Below are 19,510 nucleotides of genomic sequence, written 5' to 3' on the forward strand. Positions count from 1 at the left end.
GAAGTGACAGCAAGCAGAGCACGGTTGCATGTTGCTGGAGGTGGAGAAAGATGTTGCTCCTCAGGGCTCGCTCTGTTGCAGCCCCAGAACCAGGGAGAGGGGCAGGGGCCAGCGGCCACCTCCCAAGCTGGGAGCCAAGGGCTCTGACCCAGAGCACCTGCAGGACTCTGTGTGTGTGTGAGGATCACCGAGTCTGGGAGGCGCTGAGGTCGTCCCTGGGGCTACCTTCCCAGCCTGTCTGCATACGTTCTTCCATGTCCGTATGACCACCTCAGTGAAAGGAACCTAGAGAAAGGAGCTCAAAGATGGCGCTCTGGCTCTGGGCTCTGAGGTGGCCACCCATCCCCTGAGTAGCCCAGGGGTCTTAGCTGTGGCTCGCCCTCACCCCAGCAGGCCCCAGTAATGCAGAGGCAGGCACAACTCTCTCCATCATCCTTGGCTCCTGAAGGTCCGAGGCCAAGCCAAAGGGCAGCCATGGGGTTTGTTTCCCTGCAAACATCTGAGAGCATATCTTCAAGGCTGGCTTTGTACCCCCAGGGCAGTGGAGGGTCTGGGCATTCTTTCTTCTTCCCTCCCTCAAGCAAATGCCCTGCAAGGAAAGGTTGCAGTTCCTAACATTTGCACTGAGCAATGCTTGGCCTCTGGGGAACACACTTCATAGGAAGGGAAAAACCAGGAAAGAGAGAGGGGAGAAACAGGGCATCCATTAGTGGGGAGGGTGATTCCCCGGGCAGTAGGAAAGGCTCAGTTATGGCTGTATGATGGTCCAAAGGGAGGGCAGGTTCTATGGAGAGGCTGTCTGCACCTTGTAGGGCCTCCTCTTGAAATTCTGCTTTGCTTCCTCTGACCCTGACCTGGAGGACAGATGTACTCCCTATGTTGGGATCCAAGGTTACTCTGGGTCTGGCTGCAGCTGCCCTTCAAGGTGCTCTTGTTTACGTTGACTTTGCTCTTTCCTGCCTCCGTGCCTTGGCTCCTGCCATCCCTTCCATCTGGAATGCCCTTCCCTCACATCTTGATGTGGCATCTTTTAATTTGCATTCTAGTCTCAACTCCACAGACTACCGAAGAGCCTTCCTTGATCCTCCCAGCAGAAGTAATTGTTCTCTCCTCTGAGCTCAGAGAATACTTGGCTTGTTCTGCTGTTTATTTCTGGGTTTTGTTTTCATGACCAGCTCCCTTCCAAGCTGGGATCTTCCCAAGGGCAGAGTCTGTGTCTTTTTAAGCTCTCATCCTTGTGCCTGATGTGGACCAGGAACCCAGAAAATATTTGTGGAGGGAAGGAGTGACCTTGGTCTGTACTTGAGCATCTCTGTGGGTGCTGGCACGCTGGGCAGACAGGTTCTGTCTGTGTATGGACAGCTGAACCCTGACATTTGGGGCAGGATCCTGGGGCTCAGTCTCATAAGCCAGGCTGGGCAGCCAAAAAGGGGCAGGCTTGGAAGCTGGAAGCAGGATGCTAAGCTCATGATATTTACCAGGCTGACAGTTTCCCAGCCGAAGCAGCCCCGAGACAGGGAATAGCTGGAGAAAGTGGGTCATCTTGACTCTTATTCAAGGCACCAGGGAGAGCCCTGGGGTTTAGCCATGGCAGTGATGGAGACTGATCCTGTCATTTGCTTGGATCCAAATGAAAGGGATTAGTGACTGCACCAATATACTAATTTTCTGCACAGTGCAGGGCAAGGAGAGCCAGTGGAGATTTAGAAATCTAAATCGGCGCATGTGTGTGAGTGTGCACACTTGCGCATATGCATGCATGCGTGTGCAAGTGTGCGCGTGTGTGTGCGTATGCTACAAATGCATAACCACTGTCCATGCCCCCATCACGTGGCAGTGCTTGCATGCAAACACCTGCACGTGTCTGCCAGAGTGCAGAAAAGGCATAAACCTTACAGTTTGGAGACTGTGGTCTGGGTCTCAGTGTTCAGCAAGGCCTCTTTTCTCCTCGAGCCTCTGTTCCCTCATCTGGGATGCAGGCATGGTGACTGTCTTCACAGACCAAAGTGTCGGTGGTGAGAGTGCAGGTGAAGGGGGCCCCTGGAGGCCTGAGGGCAGGGCTCCAGAAGCTGTTCTGCTTCTATGCACTGGGATTTCCCAGCCCCGCCCCCCTGCTGCCCAGTGTGGGGATGACACCCAGCTCACTGGCGGCAGCTCCGGAGCCACCTGTAGGCCACACACCTTCCATCACCCTGTCCCTGAAGTGGATCGATGCACATATGCATCTCAGGGCTGAGAGTCCTCACTTTGGCATCTTTCCCTTTGGCGAAAACCTGCCTCCATCCTGTCCTCAGCTTCCCCACCAGAAAGCTTCAGAGCCCTTTTGGAACAGGGAGGGAGAGAGGCCCTGGGTGCATTAAGGGGCAAGGAGAGGTGGAGCCCGGCGGGCTCTTGACCTGACATGGGCGTGATGCCAGGGGCCAGAGGCACTTCTATTTCATTCTTCACGGATAGTCTGTCCCTTGGCCTCAGCTGCTGCCTCCTCTGCCCAAGTAGAGAAGAAATCACGTTAAAATAAGGTTCTGCTCTTAGCTTGGCAACTAAGCCCCAGCGTGTGGCCCACCACCACCTCCCTTATGAATGCAACTAGCTAATCATGACGTCCTTCCCCAACACCTGGAGCCAAGCAGTCCCCCCCGCACCCCCACTTGCTTTCAGGACTCCCATTTCCCCTTCTCCAGAGACGGCAAGGGAGAGGAAAGCATTGCTTTCCCAATTCCACCAAAGGACAAGGGCCTCCCCACCTCTTATGGCTCCTGGCATTTAAGGGCCGCCCAGTGCCCCTGGCTTGGAACACTCTTCACGCGTGCTGTGACTTTACCCCCTTCCCCGGCTGGACCCCGCTGCGTCCTTGCCCTCCTCTTGTACTGAGGCTGAAGCAAGCCCACTGCTCCCTCTAGCAGATGCACCCTCTAGCATGTGCTCCCTCCTTCATATGGAAAGCTGGAAGTCGTTCTAGGCTCGGCTCTGACCTCGCCTCTCCAGTGAGCGCTGGTGGGTGGACCCCTGTCCTGGCCCTCCGCTTCGGGTGCCCCTTGGCTACAGGGTGCGTGGGATTGTGTAGCAAGCAGCCTATCTACTCCTTTCCCCACGGGCACAGGGAGCTGCGTCAGAGCAGGGTCACTGCCTCATTCCTCCTTGTCACCACCCCCTGCCCCGCGCCAGCCCAGGCTCGGGATCTAAGGGAAGGCCTGAAGCGTGTTTGCTGATGAGGGGATCCTTGTGGTGTCCGTGAGAAGGGACCACTGGCCTTCCCTGGCCCTGGGAGCACTGTGCAGGGCCTGGCTTTATTCTGGGAGGATGCCTAAAAAGACCCATAGGCCCCAAGTCCCCCATTCCCCTGTTCAGCGTGCTCCTGGGGTCCCCACTCCACGCCTCTTGAGTCCTGCATGGGATGGAGTGAGATCCCTGCTCCATTTTGTCTGGGATTCCTCTCGGGCCCTGCCTCTTTTCTTCTCCCTGCCCTTTACTTCAGAGACACAGAGAGAGCAGGAAACACAGAAAGGAAGGAAACACACACACAAGAGAGGCTCGGGCTGAGGCTGAGACGTATGCATGAGGGACACAAAGAGACTGGGAGAAAAGGAAGAGCAGAGAGAGAGAGAGAGAGAAAAGAGATTCAGGCAGAGGCAAGGGAAAGGCGGGGTGAGGGAGAGGGAAGGGGAGGGACGAGCAGGCTGGAGATGGCAGACCTCCTCAGGTCAGAGTGGCCTCGCAGCTGCAGAGGGGAGCCTGCCAACCTGGCAGCAAGACTCTGGCCCCAGTGGAGAGCCCTGCACGGGGTGGTGGCAGCTGGGCCTGGCATTTGGCTGTCTCTGCTGAGCCGGGGCCCCTGTGCCTGACCTGAGCCCAGCTGCTCCAGGCCTCTTGTTTTTTTCCGCCTGCAGCGACCAGGTCCCTTCATGCTCTGAGATCTATAGCCTGGGGAGCGGGTGGCAAGGCCTGCCCTCCTTGCTCATCTCTGCCAGGGAGGGAGGCAAGCCCTCATCGTCCACCAGTGGGGCCCATCCAGAAAGCCATTCCATTTGGGTGGGGGCTGAGACATGTGGTTTTTGTGACAGTGGATCTCCTTCCTAATTAGGGACTTACTGAGGCGTGTGTTCAAATCAGCGGCATTTCCTGAGCTCAACAAATAAGAGCACCACGCATGGGGCAGAAATTTCCAGGGTTTGACCTACCTCCTGATGCTGTTTCTCTGATGCACTTTCTATAACATCCCTGCCCATCAGGAGTTAGGGCAGCAGAAAGCGGGTTCCCCGGAGGATGAGTGACTCGTCCAGGCATGGTCAACCCCTAAGTGTCAAAGCCAGGACCTGAATCCGATTGGCAGGTGCCATGCTCCAGCTGGGCCGCTGAATTCACACTGCAGTCCTGTCCCGGCTGACTGGCTGGGGGCCACACCGCGGGTGGACCATGGAACCAGGCTGGACTGTGTTTCCAGTAGCGTGCAAGGTCAGGATGCAAGGTCAGGAGCCCTGTTTGCCTGCTTTGCAGAGCCCATAGTCAGTCATACATTTAGAGATGCGGGGTGAGTCAGCCTACATCATTTTTTTTTTTTTAAAGATTTATTTATTTATTTGACAGACAGAGGCCACAAGTAGGCAGAGAGGCAGGCAGAGACAGAGAGAGAGGGAAGCAGGCTCCCTGCTGAGCAGAGAGCCCGACGTGGGGCTCGATCCCAGGACCCTGGGATCATGACCTGAGCTGAAGGCAGAGGCTTTAACCCACTGAGCCACCCAGGCGCCCAGCCTACATCATTTTTAAAATGATGAAGACCTTTTCAATTTTTCCCCTTGAAGGCGTACTCATTCTTTATGCTTTACTGCATTTAAGTGCGATCAGAGCCTAGACACTTGCTGGGTGGCTGGGGAAACATAGAGAGCCCAGGGACCTAAAACCCAGCCAGAAATAAATGACATGTAATGAGATGGCAGGAGTGGGGGACATTCCCCCACATTCCTCTTGAGGCAAAAGCCAATATCCCCATGGTTCCCCGTGGAGGTAGACGGACCCAACAGAAGGTGCAGTGTGGAGTTTACGCAGAGGGCGGGGAAGGAGGGGGAGCAGGCACAGGCTTATATCTGGGGCTGCGATATGGGCCACCCAGCCCCAGGAGGCCCTCATCAAAGTCACCAATTTATGACAATGTTGGTTGTGTCTGACTTGCGGGGCCCAGGTTGGTTTGCTGGTATTTGTACGAGGCCACTGGGGGTGGGAACAAGCCGAGGGCAGGAATCTATGGGCTCAAAGCCGTTGGGGTTAGGAGCTCCAGCCAAGTGCGCCTGGATATTCAGGGCCCGGAGGCCTTTGCTGTCCTCTGGGTTATGGATGTGCAAAAACTATGGCCCAGGATGCAGAGCCGAAGGTGGCAGGGAAGGTACTGGTTAGTGGATGGGGATCTGAGAGATCCCGCCAGGAAACCAAGACTAAGTTTGTCGGCACAGGAGGTTTCTGTCAGCACGGCTGACAAGGCTGATGCAAGATCGTCCCTGTCCTTCCAGATGCTTGATGAAAGAGGAAGAGAAGGAGGGGAAAGAGGAGGGAGCTGAGTCACAGAGACAATGGGGCACCCAAGCAGACAGACGTGTGCTTTAGGAGCCGGACGGGGACTGGAGTAGAGAAGGTCTCAGGCCCTGGAATGGGGCTCCCTGGGGAGAGCGGGCAGCCAGGAAGGAATTAGGTCATCTGTGTTTGGGAGCCAGAATCTCGCTGCTGCCTGTGGGAGGTGGAGTGACTGGCCCAATTATGCGCCCCTCTCTGAATCCGCACGCCAGCCACCGCCTCGTCAGGGGAAGGGCATTTTTTCATGCCCCTTAGCTTTGGGCTCAGCTGTGCGGCTTGTTTTGGCCAATGGACCAGATGCCTGAATAAAGATCCAGAAAGATGGTGACAGCCTGCAGTGAGGCAAAATCTAATAGGATGAGGTTTAATTGGGACCGGCGACTTCTGGCCAACATGGCTGACAAAGCTGACGTGCGACGGAAACCAAGGACATGCCAGCCTGTGTCTGGGTCTCTGTTTTTCTAGCTTCTTAAGTCTCTGCCCATGTCTTGAGGGATAGATACCCTGGCAGTCCTGCTGATCTAAGGAGGAGGAGGAGAGAACTGGGAGCAGGGCTGCCTGAGGGGACCACAGAGGGTATGCAGCCATTCCCAGGACTGTGAGGTTTGCTGGGACATGGGACTTGCAGTGCTAAGGTCAGGACAGTCCTGGGAAAACTAGGACAAGCTGGTTTCCTGAGCTACACGCTTGCAAACAGAGGCATGGCTAACCCAGCTCTACCGTCTGAAGAGACCCACTGTGTCATGAGAACTGAGATGAGACAACATAGGGACAGACAGAGCTGTCCCAGCTGGCCCACAGATGTGTCATCTACGTGAATGTTTCTTCTTGCATTCTCTCTGATTTCGTGGTTGTTTGTTACACAGCAACATGGAAGCCAGTAGCTCACAGATACATTGCCATGAGCTCAGAGTCACTGTGAGATATGAGTTCCCCATGCCAACAGAGCCTGGAGCCTGAAGTTGACACTCCTCTTAAGAAAAAAAGCCACTTTTTAACAGACGTGTTAAACCACTGGCTCTCTCTCCTGATTGCATATTAGAATTGTCTGGGGGAGCACAATAAACAAAACCAGACACCCATAGCACTCTCCAAAGAGCCAATTGAATTCTTCTGGGATGGAGTCTTGACCTCAGAGATTTTTACAAAGTCTACCAGGTGATCCTAACACGCAGGCAGATTTAAAAACGGGTGGGTTAACTAGTAGACTAGATACAGCTGAAAGAGCAGTGATGTTTAATTTGGCGAAATGTTAAATTTCCACACCTGACTTGGCATAGGTCAACTTCTTCCCACCCGGGAGGAGGAAATACAACTTGGGAGAAGTTTCTCTGAAGGAGACTCAGGGGTCTGAGTGGACCCAGGATTCTTTCTGTTATCAGGGTCCTGCAGCTATAAAGAGGGCTCAGAAGGAGAGAGTTGAGAGTCCTGTCCTGCTCACTTAAATTTTGTGTCTTCCACTCTCAGGGGTATAGGGACAGTGTGAGGTGTATGGAAGCCAGAGCTTCCCAAACTTAAGCTGCCCAGGAAGCTCTTGGGGATCTTGTTAAAATGTAAATTCCAACTCAGTAGGCTTGGAGGGGAGTCCTACGCTGGCATTCTTTCCAGCTCCCAGGTGATGCCCCTGTTGCTGTAGTACACCGAGCCGCCTCAGGGCCGGGGGGAGAGGGAATAGGATACCAAGTTCCATGATAGCCTTGGGCTGTTCACACTAGAGAGAAGAGTCACAAGAGCCTTCTCATTCTAGAAGGGCTGTCATCAGATAGAGGTTCAGCATGGCCCCACAGGGCAGAACTGGAGCAGAGGGAGATATCCCATCAGATACTGAGACAAAATCCAAGATGGGACCACAGTGTGGGAGGCAGTGTGCCACCCTTGAAGTGGGACTCTGGCAAGCCCCATCCTTTCTCTGGTCCTCTGTTTCCTTCTCTGCACGATGCAGCTCATGTGGGTGTTTCTCCAGCTCCAATTTGCTACAACCCTATGGAAAATTCTGCCTGCTTCAGCTTCCAGATCCCATCAGAATAAGGAAAGCCTGGCTGATTCAGAGGAAGCACGATGTTAGGGTGACCTTCCACTGCATCTCCCTGGAAAGGATTTCAGGCTGTGGGACTGGGGGAGCGGGCAGGGAAGCTGCAGCTGCCGCCAGCCTGCACCGGGCACCTCGGCTGCCCTGGGCTTGGAGTTGAACCGAGTTCTTCGGGCCCCCGAGGAGACAGAACCATCTGGAGCTCCAGATATCTCTGTCCCTCCCTGGCTTCACCTACTGCCCTTGACCTGGTCCAGGCCAAGGCTCCGGCCTCAGCAGTGTGGGTCAGCAGGGAGGTGGGGGGCCGAGGGTAGGGCCGCTGAGGGCCAGAGCTCACTGTCAGGAGAGGGGAAGAGAGAAGATGCAGGGCATCCAAAATCCAAACCCCATGTCCAAAATGCAGAACAAAGACCACAGCTCCAAGGCTGATTTGGGGCTGGGGAGAGTTCCATGGTGTATTTGTCAAGACGTGCTAAGTTACGCCGAGGTAGACCATCTCAGTGGCTTAAGGATTTATTTCTGGTTCACATGTCTGGTTCACAAGTCCCCTTTGGGGACTGGTAAAGGGCTATGCTCCACAGACTCTCTTAGAGACCCATGCTGGTGAAGGCCATCATCTAGTGAGGCTGCCCTCACAGCTGGTGGCTTCAGGCCTCACCAATAAAGGGGAGAGACTGTGCTAAAAGCATGCCTATTCCTACATGTCCTACACTAAAGGTGACAAGGGTCACTTCTGCTCACTACCATACTGACCAATAGTCACTGGCCACAAGGGGCAGGAATGTCCTCCTTGTCCCTGGAAGGGAGAGGACAACCAGATTTAGTACCACTGAGACCCACAATGGCGGCCATGTACAGAGACTTCCTATTGCCAGGCAGTGTGCAGAATTCTCTACATGAGCCATTTCATTTACTTCTCAGTTAGGGACTCTTATCATTATACCCATTTTCCAGATGGGCAGACTAAGGCATAGAGAAGTGAAGTGATTTCCTAATGTCACACAGCCAGAATATGCCAGGATGAGACCCGAACTCCATTCTGGTCAAGCCTGAGTTCTCCAACATTAAATTCCCCACCAGCTAGGGCAGGCATCGGGTTCCTGATGGTTTGTGACAGTTCCTGATTTTCCAACAGTGGGCGGCTGAGACACAGCCACTCACTCAGGTTGGGTTCAAGGTGGAACCTCACTCCCTAAGCCAGAGATACAGAATATAGAGAAGCCCCACTGTTCATGGGCGGGGCTGACTCAGGGTATAAAGCAGGACTCCGAAGTCTCAGTTTATTTCTGCCAGGCTGTCAGGTTTGAGGTCAAAGCCTCCTGGGACAGAATTGTGGATGTACTTCCTGCCCTGGTCATGGCCGGCCAGGGATGAGGACCTGGCAGGGATTCTGGCTGGCACGGGCTGGCAACGAGACAGGAGGCTAATAGTTCAGCATGGATGGAAACCTCTAGATGGAGGTTTGGAGAATTCTGGGTCTGGTGGGAGAGTCTTCCATGATCCCCTTCCCTCACACACACACTCTGGGGCCTGCAGCCACCAGGAGGACTCCTGAGGCTTCCTAGACCCTGGGCCCGACCTCTTTTGGAATTTTCTTCTGGAGTTCCATAGCTGAGCCTGATGGAAAAGCAAGGTGAGGCCCGTTTGTGCCTTATGGAGCATTTCTATCAAAATAAAAGGAGCTGGAAAAAAGTGAATACCATTGAAGCCCAGGCAGAAATGGAGAAAACTGTGCCTTTTATGGCCAAAGCTATGAAAAGTCCACTTAGGAAATGAGGGCTGGCCGCGCCTTGTGCTTCTGCCAGGATTCCTCCCGGCCTTCCCTCTGCTGTTGGCCGAGTGCACTGGCCTTCTGACTGCTTGTGCTTGTTACGGTTTTAGGGGGCTCCTGACAACTTTATGTGCGCCATTTGGCGAGCACCCATCTGTCTGCAGGATCTCAGAGTGTATCGGGGGGTCACTTCCAAAGACCAGTCATATTTCATGGTTTGCGTGGACTTTGCCATGTTGGAAACTGCCGGCTGTGGTGGAACCATTAAAAACAAATGTTCTGTGTTTTCAGTTTCTCTCACCTGCCAAGAGGTTTCCTTGATGGCACTGGCCCAGGAAACCAGGGCAGATGAAGATTAGATTAGAATAAATTGATTTAGAAGTGACACTGGGCTCCTTGGGAGAGGCTTAAATATTTCATACATGTGTCTGACATAGATTTCAGCTGGGCCCTGCAGGAAGTGGGCAGGAAATGGAAATCTTATACTTGTATTCAGTGCCTCCTTGAGATGTGGCGGAGGGAAGCCAGGGGACTTGGGCTGGTCTTACACGCTGCTGCATCCCCAGGGGTTGTGAGTGATACCTGGGGAGCCGAGGGCAGAGTGGGGTCCAAGTGGGTACTGAAGCTGCCTGGGGTTCATAAACCAAATTCTCCGAGGCCCAGATTTGCCAGGATGGAATAGTGCCCCTTTCCACCACACCTTCTCCATGCCCTCATCGGACTCCTATCTGGCCCTTTCTTCGCCTTCCAGTTGCTCTGGCTCTTTTCCAAGTACTGATATTCCTGGGGCACAGAGGTTGGGGGATTTTTTTCCAGGGTCTGCACCCCTGGGCATAGCAGTGCGCCAACAATCCTTCAGTGAAGTTACTCACCTGGGAAGCCAGAGAGATTTGCCTATTGGGCTTGGAAACCACAGCTTCCTGGGGACTGTACCTTGGCTTTGATTTGCACGGTGACCCTAAGACAAGGTGACATAAAAAGGAATTGGGAGTTGTTGCCAGTTCCAAGAATAACTGGGCAGAATCCCTTCCGGAGGAGGTGGGAGGTAATGCCTTCCTGGGGACCAGTGAGAACTTCTGGAACAGAGGGAGTGAGGAACAGAGATCTGTTCCTGCAGGCTGCGGAGCCGGCAAGACTTCGTGGCAAAAAGGGAAGGTGAGGGCAAGAGTTCTGGCCTCCCCTGGGCCCGTGTGTTCAATCCCAGGGAGGACACCACTGCACCACCAGGGGAAAGAGGGACCCAGTTTCTTATTGCCTTAGAGGAAAATCAGCTTCATGAACACGTTTTTTAGAGTGTCTGAGGTCTCTTTGCGAAGCTTTCCTCCTTCAGGGAGAAGAATTTTTGTATGGTATTTGAATGTCTGGCCAACTAAGTAATCCAAAGGCATTGGACTCCCTGGACTTTTGGCAGTGACCTTGATCCTGCTGAAGATTGGCCTGGGCAGGACCTCACCACTGTAGTCTTCTTAGCCTCAGCCCTTCCTTCCCAGCTCCCAGGAGGCAGGTGGGATCATGGCAACTCCCCCATCACACACAGGTTAGGAGAGCCCTGTGCTGAGAGGCGCAGGCTAGCAAGAGGGCACTTAGGGCATTGTCCCAGGACACACCGTGGGCATGAGGAGCCGCCACCCTGTGCAAGTTCCAGTGGCTAGGTGGACACTGGAGGTGAGCCAGGTGCTCATTTCCCCCACAAATCTTGAGTGCTTACACTGTGACGGGCAGTCCTGGGCACTGAAGAGGCAGCAGGGAACAAGACGGGGTGGGACCTTAGGGACGGGGAAGAAGAGAAAGACAGGGGAACAAATGAAGGTTATCTCAGGCATCGGAAGGGCTACAAGGAAGGTAAGTAGGGCATCAAGGGGGGTGTAAGCCAGTGGGGCTGCTTTTCTTTGGCGGTGGAAGGAACTCTTTGAAGAGGTAGACGGAACAGAGAAGGGACAGAAGAAGATGCAGAAAGGCTATCGAGGAGGCTGCTGTCTCTGTCCGGGGGCCTGGACATGGGGCGAGTGGACAGATGGGGCATGGGTTTCAGAATCATGACTGACGAGACTATTGATGGATGAGTCTCCAGCGGGCACAGGGCACAGGGAAGGGTGAGTGAAAGATGAAGTCAGGAAAAGGTCTCGATGAGTACAAGCATGTGTACTTACTTCTTCTATGCCTTCCCCCACCCCCGTGATCTGCAACTCCTTACAAAAGAACACAGTAGCACCAGTAAGATAAAACATTTCATTTCAAGAATCAGATCCAAAGTGGGGGAACAAAGCATCCAAATAGTACCACCCTAGAGACCAACAGAGCTATCATATTTGAGCTTCAAGTATGACTGCGTTTCTTAGCAGACAGAGAAAAAGGGGAATGATCTATCATATCAGTAATATTTGTGACTTTTTTAGAGTAAAAACGCAAAACATGCCATCTTCTCGAAGAAAAGCAAAGATTCTCTTAGCATTGGGGTCCAGATAATTTTTCCCAGGGGTACTTTTCCCATAGGCCTCTGCTTGCAGCTCAGGGTGGTATCTACATTGTGCCTGCGGCACCCACACTGAGAATTTGTACCTGACTTTCCTAAGAGACGTTGGCTGAAAACCAGGGGCATCCCACTAAAATGAAGCAGGATGGGGAAAGCATTATGGGAGCCTTCTAATGGTTCATGGAAGATGGAATGTTAAACTGTGCTTAGAAACCGGAGGGGAGAAACATAACAAAATAAAGAAGAGCTAAAAAAGCATCAAGGCTGGGGAATGGCAATTGCAATACTTGTGTGAGTCAAAAAGTCGTGTAAGTTTCTCTTACACTTGCTTTTCACGTTCTAGATGCAAAGATGATTTTTTTCTGATTATAAAATTAACACATACACATCAGACAAATTCTCTCCTCTGAAATAGCCACTATTAATATTTAATGTACTTCTTGTCGGTCTAATGCAGCCACACATGCACCCATATGTGCACGTGCACGCACACACGAGACATTTGTGTGATAAATTTACGTCACATTTCCTTTCTTCTTGGATGCACATTTTTCATCCTGAATGTTTCTGCGACCAGTATGCCTCTTAGAGTTGCTCTAATCTGTCCTTTTTTTTTTTTTTAAATATTAAGTCTGTGGTGCATCTTAAAATCACTGCCATTATAGAGGAAACAATGTATAGAGGACGGTATTAGGGTTCACTGTGCATATATAAATTGGCCTCCTGTTCCTTTCATTTAACATTATCTCATGGACATTGCCACCTGCCTTGAAATATGTTGTGAACATATGAATTTTACTGGCTACATAATATTCCATCCTAATGATATCCCCCCAAGTGAACTTAATTCTTTTCTTATTCAAGAGCACCATTTCTCAGCCACCCACCAGTGAGAGAAGTTACTCATGTAACTCGCAGTGAAACTATGTAGCAGATGAACTTTGAAACAGGGTGTGTCTATGTGTTCTGGTAGCCTTTGATGCAGCAGTGGACCAATGACCCACAGGTCTAAGTTCTTGTCACTTCTACTGCTCCAGCTGCCCCCCAGGGGGTGCTGTGTCATCCCACTGGGCATCTGTTTCCTTCTCTGTAAGAGAAGAAGTCTTGCTGAAGTTTTTCCCACTTACTACAGACTGATAGCCAACCCTTAGTTTCCCAACCAGGTCACAGGGAGAAGGTGAATTCAGTGTAGCTATGTCTATACCCCCAAGTCCCAGGGAGTCCTATCTAATCAGACTGACCCCTTGAAGAGCCTGTCACCACCTTGACCCTTGGATCCCACCTTCTCCTGCAGCACCCTGATAGAAACTGAGACAGCTTTGCCCTTGTCCCTCTATGGGGTTTGGCACCTTGGACCAGATAGAGCTTCTTGGTCAAAATATCCTCCCTGGAAAATCAGAGCTCAAGGAGGGACAGAGCTGGGTAGAGCTATAGGCAGATCGCCAAACCCCAGTGGGATTTCCATCTGAAAAGTGGAGGTGGGAAAGGATTAGCAGGTCAGAGATGTTGCATTACTTAACTTTCTGCTTTTTATAAAATAAGCAGTCCTCAAATCTTTGTTGAATGATGAGTGACTGAAAATGCTGTAGCCACTGCCAAGAAAAGTATCTGTGGAAAGGCAAGGACTGCCTGGGTTTGTTGGGGAAGAATGTGCTCTGGGCAGGTCTGTTTGTTTCGCGTATCCTAGGATTCTACAAAGTGAGTGCCGGAGATAGGAGCTCGGAGGAAGCAGTTTCATCCCTGAGTTCTTGCCATCTGTGCCTGCGGTTCTTGGGAAAGTCACTTCACCTGCTGGGACTCATTCATTCATTCATTCATTCATTCATTCATTCATTCAACAAATGCTTAAGTCAGCTGCAGAATTTATCAGGGTGCCGCTGTGGGCCAGGCATGGTTCCAGGCTCTTGAATTCACCAGAGAACCCAAGTTGAAGGTTCCTGCCTTGTGGTGTAAGTGAAAGGATTTAAGGACCAAGCTTCCTTACTTGGAACCAGGACTGTGGGCTCACGTTCTCCCAGGAGGGTTCGCCATGGGGGGGCAGGTTCGCGGGACATGAGGTGCGGCATGGACTGGCGTTCTGTGTGGTTCCTCAAGATGTCCTCCTGTGACAAGTCACTGAGGTGAATGTTAATGAGCTGTGAGCGGAGGCTTCAGGGCTGGCCCCGTCCGCCTCAGATTGCATTTGTACATGTATTTTTAAAATCAACATTTTAGTAACATCTAATTTCATCTCCCAGAACCTCCCTTGGTTCCCTCAAATGAGCATTTTTGAAGGCATGTTACTGGGAGAGGAGTTTGGGGGGTATGTGAGGAAGCCATGGCGCCATCTTCCACCCCTCGTGGGGGGATTCTCAACACATCCCTGTCCCTTTGGGACACAGGCTTTCTTATCTCTGGGGACCTAGGCTGACCCTCAAGGGGACCAAATTCAAGGATTTGAAAACAAATTCCTTTTGTCTCGGGTTGCCGCGCCACTGGGTAGATCCCTTCACCCTTCATAAGGTTTGTAAACACTCAAGAAAGACCCCCCCCTCTCCCCTATGCCAGATAGGAAGAGCACAAGTTAGTGGTAGTAAAAGTGATGAAACTAACAAGTTAGCTCTCCTGGGGCAGTCCTTTGGCTTCTAAGGCATGTTGCTATTCCCCCGACTCTCCGAACTTTACAAACACCCTTGGGGTGGGGGGAGCAGTGTATCTTATGTCCACTTACTGGAGAGGGATCCCAGGATTTGGAAAGACAAAGTGACATGTTTAAGGTTAGGCAGGTAGTAAATGGTGGTGTGAAGACTCTAATCCTTGACTTTGAATATCAATTCTGATACCTTTGTCTTTTCTCACCTTGCAGCCAAGGTAGGATTAGATAATGTGTGCTTACAATTAGGTCAAGGGTTGCTGTGAGTAAGACTCTTGGAAGATGCTAGCCGGGGAGAGAGGAAGCAGGGGATCTGGGCAGGGGGAACCTAGGAAAGCCCATGTTTCCATGCCAGGAGAGTGGAGAAACTTTCTCTTGGAGAAGCACTGTCCCCTTCTCCCCTTTCTAGTTGTCCTGGAGGACTTCTGCAGGACATCTGGCAGTACCTGTTGCAGTTACTGGGTGAGCAAGAAGGAGGGATGTGTCTATAGCCTAGTTAAATAAAGCAGATTTATAGCAGATTGAGCAACTGTACTTGCTGTTTAATGGGTTGACAACAGTGTGGAAGGAGGTGTCTAGTGGTCTGCACCTGGGATCCATCTTCAGCCGTGTCCTGGGAATGTGGGTGATGATGACACAGGAAGCAGGTTGACTTATGTCATTCACAGATGACACTAGGCTAGGAGAAGCTGGGGCCGTTTTGAATGACAGGGCTAGAATCCAAATGATTGAGAGAGTAATGGACTGATTCAATCAAGAATAAATGTTGAGTTCTGCTCAGGGATCCCCAAAACTTTTAGTCATGCATAGGAAGGAGGCTATGGGTATGTAAGTTTACAGCATCATTGGTGGAGGGAGAAAAGGAGATACTCAAGTTTCAGTTTGCAATTCACCATGGGTGACTTGTGAAACTCCCAGAAAAAGCTGACATGGATTAGCAGCATGGATTCTATTAATAGAGGTAGATGTGCCGTCAGAGGGAGGTGATGGTATTAGTTTACTCTGCATATTCAAAGAAGTGGGATTACTGAGTTAAAAATTATGAATATGTGTATAATTCTCCATATGTGTTACCAGATTGATTTCTAGCTGGTGTGAACCCATTCACGTGCCCACCAGCAACACGCTGAGTGCCCCTCCCACTGCACTCACACACCATCATTAAGTGGTATTCTTTTAAAACATGAGTAAAGCTGTGTCATATTGGAATTTGCATTCATTTATTAACAGTATGGATAGATGTCCTTTTTAGCGTAGTGACCACGTGTGGTTCTTTACTAATTATTGGGTTCATGTTATTTTCTGATTTTCTTTTGGGGTTTTCTTTTGGGGTATCTTAAATGATTTGAATGAGCTCCTTAGGTTACAGATATGAACTCTTCTCTGTCACATTTGTTGTAAACATTTTATTTAGGTTTGTTTTTTTTTTTAAGATTTTATTTATTTGATAGACAGAGATCACAAGTAGGCAGAGAGAGAGGAAGGGAAACAGGCTCCCTGCCAAGCAGAGAGCCCGACGTGGGGCTCGAGCCCAGGACCCTGGGATCATGACCTGAGCTGAAGGCAGAGGCTTTAACCCACTGATCCACCAGGTACCCCAACTTATTATTTAGTTTTTTAAAAGATTTATTTGAGAGAGAGAGAGAGAATCCCAAGCAGACTCAGCTGAGCTTAGAGCCCAAAGTAGGGTTCTACCTCAGGACCCTGAACTCATGACCTGAGCAGAAACCGAGTGCCAGATGCTTAACCCACTGAGCCACCCAGGCATCCTGTGTTGTAAACATTTTGAAAGAAAATATTTTTCTGCAGTTTCTCTTTTTCTCTCTCTGGATGCATGTTCCCTAATGCCTCCGTCTCAACTTGCATGAAATGTCCCGTGAAATGCCTGGAGAGTCTTCCAGGCCATATGCTCACAGCTCTGGTGCTCGCTCACATGTCAGAACCGATGTGGCTCCTTCTCTCCTGCCTTTGCCGCCATATGTGCGTGCCCCTGATCTGACGGGCGGCTCGGCAGCTCGGGGGCGGGGGGGATATGCCCATGCTGGCAGAGGCCCGCCTGGCAAATCTTGACATCCTGGAGGGGGAGGACGGCACAGGAGACTCCCTTTCTAAAAATGTATCCTTTCGTTCTGAAAGAAAGTCACGAATTTGGTTTTTCTGTTTTGGTTTTTTGTTGTTGTTTTTGGAAATTGGGGCATTTAAATGTACCTCTAAATCAAGTTGAAATTCTATTTCTCTCCTACCTGGGAGTGTGGAGCAAGATGGAAGGGGGCCGGTGCTGCAGCTAGGGTGCGAGGTGGTGCAGAGATCTGCCTCAGGGCCACTGGGTCACTTCCTTCCCATGTCACCGGGGTCAGGCCCTCTCACCTGCCCTTCTCCCGTCCCTTTATCTGGCTCCTGTCCTTCTGTGCCTTTGAAGTGGGCTCTGGTCACTGTGCTTTCCAGGGGAGGTTTGATGACTTTGTCATCTCCCATACTCCTCGGATGCCTTAAAGGACAGGCTTGATGTCCCCCTGCAGGCGAGCCAGCTTCTGGAGCCGATTTTCCTGAGCCACTTGCCAGGGCTCTGGATCACAGTTCCATCTCTGGAAGGATCGCTGTCTCTGGATCACAGTTCCAGAGCCTGTGCTGACTGGGCAGGAGGGGCCTCTCCCCAGTTCCCCACGCACCCCTACCCAGCTCTCTAGATAAGGCGTCGGCAAGTCTGGCCACCACGAGTGTTTGTAAATTACCGTATTGGCACACATGCTTACTCGTCTGTGCACCGCCCAGGGCTGCTTTCATGCTGGGTGGGCAGAGCCTAGGAATTGCTGCAGAGACCTCACAGCCTGCAAAGCCTGAAGTCTTTACTATCTGGTCCTTCCCAGAATAGCTTGCTGACCCCTTCTGTAGGCTGGTGGTGCAGGACAGAGTGTCTACCAGCTCATGGCAAAGCAGGAAAGACAAGGGCCAGAAGACAAGCTTTCCACAAAGCTAAATTTATTCAATAGAGTGACTGGCCTTTATACCAAGATTATGTCCTTTTTTAAATGTTAAAATGTCTTAACTTTTACAAAATAATGGCAAAGGTAGACTTGTTATTTTTTAAAATGTCCTTACTTGACCAGATAAAAAGTTGGCCACTCTATGTGAGTTCCCAAAATAGTTTGAAAATGTTTGTCCATCTGTGAAATTCTCAAATGAGGGACCAAAAACTCTCCTACCTTGGATGACCTTCCAGAACCTTCCACACTAACTTGTCTTTTTTTTTTCCACCACTCATAACCATGTTTTTTTTGCCAGCAACATCTTTATCATTCATTTGTACATTCATCCATTCATTCACTTATTAAGACATGTATTCAAGACTTTGTGTTCCATCAGAGGATCTTGAACTCACTGATCTCAGGACCCATTTTCATTCTCCCAAATGACTGAGGCTAAAGAGCTTTTGCTTATGCAGGCTACATCTATTAATATGAAAAATTAATACCATGAGATGTTAATAATACTTAATAATGCATTTAACAATAGCAATAAAAATCTACTTCATATTAACATAAATATTTTTTATTAGAAGTAATTATCTTTCAAAACAAAAAACAATTAGTGAGAGGAATGGCATTGATTCCCTTGCAAATCTTTTTGATATCTGGCTTAATAGGAGACAGTTGGATTCTTATATCTGTTTCTGCATTGGTCTGTTGTGACATGTTATTTTTATTTTATTTTTTTATTTCATTTTTAAAGATTTATTTATTTTAGAGAGGGAGAGCACAGGCAGGAGTGGGGGGAGGAGCAGAGGGAGAGAATCTTCAAGCAGACTCCCTGGTGAGCAGGGAACCGACTTGGGGCTCAGTCTCATGACCCATAAGATTATGACCTGAGCCCAAACCAAGAGTCAGATGTTTTACCGACTGAGCCACCCAGGCACCCCGCGATATGTTATTTTGATTAAAGTATGTGAAGAAAGTCCTGCCTCACTCAGATTTGTAGTTGGAAAGAAAGAAGAGCTTTGCCTTTTCAGACAATTGTGGGTAGTCTTCTCTGATACTACACCAAAACTCAACAAGTCCTGGTCTCCTAAAATTTAGTGGTGATGTTGAATCTGAAACTGGATCAGGGAACTTTCCATGTCTGCTCCATAAAAATACACTGGTCTGTCTCATGTAAACAGATGCCTTACCACCACCTGATCCTGGAGTATGATGCCTTGGTCACTTGGAAAATATTGAGGCACTCAGCCATACAAACTTTCTGAATTGGTGATCTATGTAGTTACACAGCATCAAAAAAAAAAAAAAAAAATCGCATGGATTTATATCACCACTGCTCTCAGCAGAAAATCATTGAAGTGTTGGGAAACTCTCACACTCATGGTGGTGGAGTCCTCATGGTCTGAAATCCCATTTTTTTTTGAAAGCCTGGGTCTTGGCTTTCACAAGCATACTGTTAGTGTTTCCCCCTGAAGTAACAGGCTCGCTTCCCTCCTTCTTAGGACAGTGTCCACCAGATACCCCCTTCTGAATGACCTTTGTCTGCCAGCCACACTTGCCAGTAAAAAACAATCCCCCATGAATAAGAAAGGCCCTTTCAGCTCAAGCAATCACACGGTGGTGCTTTTCTCTGAGACAGCTGTTGCATTGCGGCACATAGTGGAAGGGCTTTTTAAAGGCTTCCCCTTATGTTGCACTAAATATTATAAAGATGAATCTCAAGAATTGAAATTTAATTACATTAATAACTTGTATGGCTTCATCAATGACATTCTTTTATTTTTTTTTAAAGATTTTATTTATTTATTTGACAGACAGAGATCACAAGTAGGCAGAGAGGCAGGCAAAGAGAGAGAGGGGGAAGCAGGCTCCCTGCTGAGCAGGGACCCTGATGCGGGGCTTGATCCCAGGATCCTGAGATCATGACCTGAGCTGAAGGCAGAGGCTCAACCCACTGAGCCACCCAGGCACCCTCAATGACATTCTAAAGTACTTTTTTTTTTTTTTTTCACTTGAAAGTGCATCAGAATAAAATGAGGTTTGGCACCACAGGCTGACTCATGGTGAG

The sequence above is a fragment of the Enhydra lutris genome, unplaced genomic scaffold, assembly GCF_002288905.1.
Source record: "Enhydra lutris kenyoni isolate GAN:26980312 unplaced genomic scaffold, ASM228890v2 scaffoldscaffold12, whole genome shotgun sequence".
Classification (NCBI taxonomy): Eukaryota; Metazoa; Chordata; class Mammalia; order Carnivora; family Mustelidae; genus Enhydra; species Enhydra lutris.